Source organism: Cottoperca gobio, chromosome 7 (assembly GCF_900634415.1).
Source record: "Cottoperca gobio chromosome 7, fCotGob3.1, whole genome shotgun sequence".
Lineage (NCBI taxonomy): Eukaryota > Metazoa > Chordata > Actinopteri > Perciformes > Bovichtidae > Cottoperca > Cottoperca gobio.
The window spans coordinates 21,286,311-21,291,310 of record NC_041361.1 but is presented as its reverse complement, the minus strand read 5'-3'; the positions used below and the strand labels follow the sequence as shown (position 1 = coordinate 21,291,310).

The 5,000-nt window shown below is 43.0% G+C and overlaps 1 pseudogene; it reads right to left on the bottom strand.

The window, feature by feature from the left end:
- Positions 1-120: 120 nt before the first annotated feature.
- LOC115011031 (uncharacterized) overlaps positions 121-5,000 on the bottom strand; it is a 22,317-nt pseudogene continuing 17,437 nt past the window's right edge.

The following is a 5,000-nucleotide window of genomic DNA, read 5'->3' as shown; positions in this document are numbered from 1 at the left end:
AAATAGCAGTAAACAGTAGCCTACCAAGAAAGTCATTGGTCACTATCTTCCTCCTCCTGTGCACTGAAACCACTGAAGTCATCTCCTTCGGTGTCGGAGTTGAATAGCCTCAGAATTGCTTCATCCGATGCTGTTTTCATTGTCGCTCTCGTCACTTTCATCCGGAGGCAAATTCCCCGCTGAGCTCATTCTGCCCTCTTCAACACGCAGCACTCCAGCCTTTCGAAACCCGTTGATGATAGTGGATTTTTTGACAATGCTCCACGCTGTCAGGACCCACTGGCAGACTTGACCATAAGTTGCTCTTCGCATGCGACCCGTTTTAGTGAAGGATTTCTCCCCACTTGTCATCCAAGCCTCCCACTGAACACGGAGCGCCACCTTAAATGCACGATTTATACTGATGTCGAGTGGCTGCAAATACTTTGTTGTGCCCCCAGGAATCACAGCTGGAATTGAGTTTGTCCTCTTTGTCCGCATGAAGCTTGATAAAGCGGGAAAAATCCATAAATTAGCCGCGTCATTGTGTAAGCCGCGAGGTTCAAAGCATGGGAAAAAAGTAGAGGCTTATAGTCGGGAAATTACGGTATATAGTGATAGCTTGTTTCCTGCAACAAGGCACAGTCCCTCCGCCTTTCGCCCTTTAGTAATTCTTTATTGAAATGCATTTAATGTTGTAAAACTCCAAGAACAAAATGCCAGAGGTTTGTAAACACCACAATACAGACACAACAGAAAGAAGCTCAGGGAACTAGCATGATCTTGACTGGCTAGCTTGTTAGCGGTTAGCTCACAAACTACAGTAGGTCACCAGCTAGCCTTTCAGAACCATATATTTCACTGGGCTATTTTCTAATGGGACCGGGCCTCAATGTAATTAGAGAGCACTTATTTTAAATGAGAAATTATTCAATACTTACTCGGCAAAGAAACAAATGTGAGGAGTGGTTCTTTGAAAACTTAATGAAAGGACGACATATCCTAGTGTTATGTCAATAGCTACATTGAGACAGCATAAGGCAGACACATAGGCTGACACAGACTTCCCGTCTCTTACTAACTCCTTCTCCCAGATGCTACAGACATAGTTCCTCCACGTCAATCAGGTCTGTTGGAGCAGAGGACCAGGACACCAGCGAGGTGGAGACAAGAGGAATCGATAGGAAGTTAAATTGAAGAATCTGTTCCCATTACTTTCCTTGTTTCCCTCTTTCTCCTGTGTGCCTGTGACAAGACTGCAGCAGCGGCGGGCTGCACGTCTGTCCCATTCACATCCACTCATTTACAGAGCAGCTGACTGTGTTTGCACACGGAGCACACCATCGAGGCAAAGAGAAGCAAACTTTACTTTCATTTCTAGTCTTTGTCTGACATCTAAAACCTTCTAAATGTAAATACATATCATTCTTCCAGTCCAGCTACCAGTACAATCCTTCTTGATTTAATTTATTCCTTTGAGTGTGGAGAGTGCCAAGATATTGAGTCATTTCCAGAGAGGTACCGGTCTATGCAAAAGTTGATTTGTGATTGAAACCCTCCTTGACAATATCTCAATTTATCTCAAGTTAAAGCACATATTCAATGCACCAGTGTCTCCCTGTGCTATTGCTCCTTGACTTTATGTCTCTGGTCTGTCCGTCCAGCCTCCTCCATCCCCAGTCCACAGGCTCATTACTCATTTCACACCGAGCAATGGAGCAGAACAATTCAGGATCACATCTATTTCAATCTGAAATAATCATCCTCGCGAAATCTAATAAATTATGCAGCACTCAATAGCTCGGCACCGGCCCTCGTTGTATAAGCTAATGATGCCAGCACATTATACTCAAAGTCACTGCGGAACAACTTTATGCACTTCCTGCTCACAGGAAGCACCAAGCTTTGGTGGCTGTAACTGACAGATAAAAGACACTATGCAACGTTTATTAGACATGTTAGCAGTGGGACTCTATTTCAGCTACTATTGGATATATTGGCATGACAGAACGTACCTAACGACTTTGGTGATCACCTACACATACATTTGAACTTGTGCCAAAGAACCATGTCCAAAAATCCTCCAGCTGCGTACAGAACTACAACACCTGGATGTGGGAGGCCAGATCACGCCAGCCTATGAAACACAATAAACCGTATACGTATGGATGAGTTCTTCTTCCCAATGGTTTAACACTGCGTTTAAACGTACAGATACAAAGCAGTAGACAGTCTCTGGCTTCGCATGAGGCTCTAGCTCTGTGGGTCTGTTTCATTGAGCGCATTTTTTACATACTCTGCTCTGACTAGACTACTTTTCTGACATATCCGCCGGACTAGACGCAAGGCAGTTCATTTCCTTTTTCACCTTGCTTTTAGGGTTTTTGAAACAGTTTTAATACAACTATACTTTTATTTTTACTTTTAAAACTTTAAGTACATTTTGCTTGTAAGATTTATGTAGTTGTACTCAAGTAGACACTAGTTTTAGAGTATTTTCACGCTGTGGCCTAAACATGAGTGAAGGATCTGAGTACCGTAATTTTCGGACTATAAACCGCACCTGACTATAAGCCGCAGACGCTAAATTGACTAATTTGTACATATATAAACCGCACCTGACTATAAGCCGCAGACGCTAAATTGACTGATGTGTATGTAGCCGGTCTGTAGCTGACACCACGATGCGTTGTGTTGTGTAGAACCAGGAAATAACGATGGAGAACTTCTGCCTGTTCAATCAGCATTTATTGTCTCTGACCGTTGGTGTTTTCCTTAATTTGTCCATAAATTACCGTTGAAACAGAAGAAACACAAGAAAGTCATCATCATACGGTAACTCCACAGTCGGGGTTTTTGGACATGCACCCCTCTCTTCAGCGTATCCTTCTTTCCGTCTCCCGAAAAAGTGGCGCGAACCCCCAGAAAGTGCCGGTTTCAGGAGTATCAACATAAAAGCATATTTAACAAAATAAGACTTTCAATTTTCATTTCGGTGGCGACTGTTTTGGCCTTCAGTCGGATCTGCACGGTGGAAACACCTCGGCTGTCTGTTCTCTGTGTGTTCACCCAATCTGAGGGTGTCTCACAAACTGTCTCGCTCTCGTAATGTCCGTCTGTCTCTCGTACCACTCGCTACTTTTGCGCGCTCTTTCCCGGCATCCGGTGGACTGTAACCTGTAAAATCCATAGATTTAGGAATTCCCCTAGTGGCCGTTAGCTGTAAAAATCCATAGATAAGCCGCACCGTTATATAAGCCGCAGGGTCGAAAAATGGGGAAAAAGTCGCGGCTTATAGTCCGGAAATTACGGTACTTCTCGCTATATGTAACATTTGTCTGTAAAACAGAGCTCTGAGGGACTCCTGTGCTTCATTGTGCTTCTGATCTGAACATTTATAAGAAGATAATGTACTCTAAACTGTGATCATAGCAATTCAAGTATCTCGTTAATCTTAATTTCTGAAACTTTACATCAGGAACCAAAACAGGTCACCGGCACAGGGTCCCTCGATGTTATGGAAACCAATATATTTGAATGAGCCTGAGGCCTGGGGCCAGACAATCATTTTCTTATTTGGGTCACAGGCTGAAAAGTTGAATAACCTCTGCTATAAAATACATGGTATTTAATGGTATACTTACAGCCTACAGTCACCACTTATCACCTTGGACAAAGAGGGGGGCCTGGGTGTGGGGTGGAATTTTACAGACTGGGGGTCATGCTGTGTAAAGAGGCCAGTGGAGATACGGTCAGTGATGAGTGTGGCCTATTTAAAGGCCCTCAGGGTTGAACACTATCTTTAATTCCTCAACCACTGGTTGGGCTGTTATCTGCTTCGCACACCACTGGGTGACTGCAGGTCGCATTCACAAAGACGGAGTCAATATGCCATATACGGACATGGCGTTGGTGAATTAGTTTGTTTTCTTCAGTGTTTTCCTGACTCTGACTGCAAGGTTGTCTTCCTTACCTCCGCTCTATCACCCCTGTGGCCACTACATAATAACCACTAAGTGAAGGAAAACTGCTCTCTTTAGATAAAACAAACATCTACATAATCTACATTCAGTTCTCTCCCCTTTGTCTTCAACAAAGTGTTTAACAAGTGTGTTTTGGCGTGGAGCAGTATTGTAAACCACACAGTGAGCGTTTCTGAGCCCTTATTTACTGTGCCTCCGTGTTTGGTGCTGTAGATCACAGCAGACCGGCCGTTTTTGTTTGCAATATTTCACATGATTTGAAAAGCGCACTAAAAGCAATTACAGTAAAAAATCATCTGGGTGTCTTCGACGGACAGTGAGTAGTTTGTCTCGACTTCATCTCTGAGTGCAGTTAAATTTGTGCGCAAATCACGAACAAGGTAGCAAGGAGAGGAAGTGTGTGTGTGTGTGTGTGTGTGTGTGTGTGTGTGTGTGTGTGTGCGTGTGTGTGTGTGGGTGTGTGTGTGTGTGTGTGTGTGTGTGTGTGTGTGTGTGTGTGTATGTGTGTGTGTTGACAGGGAAATGAACCAGAAGAGACTGAGTAGTCGGAGGGAAAAAGTGAGTAGCTGGTTTCTAATCTTGGAAACACTTAAAGAGTCAGACCATTTGGCTGTGATCCAGATCCCTCCATCACCAGGCCCACTCTTTTCCTCTCTCTATTTGGTTTCTGTAAATGTGTAAATGAGTGCTTCATGACTTTCCTCGTAACCTCTTCATCATACTCAGTGTGGTCGATCAGTTTCTTTCCAAATAACCAACGCAGTGAAGTCCATACCCAAAGAAAATATTTTTTAAAATGTAATGTTTCATACTCTGTGGTAGTTTTTGTGACTGTAGTTATGTTGTATTAGACAGCATAACATTACGATTCATTTCTTTCAGATGTGTTGACGAGTTGGATTTAATATTTGTCAATCTGTTTTAATATAATTCAATATTTAGATTTTTTTCATATACTTTATGTCACCAGAATGGATGTTCTGCACTTTCTCAGGCTTTAGAAAACATCTTCACATGAACTGCATGCAGGTAATGCAG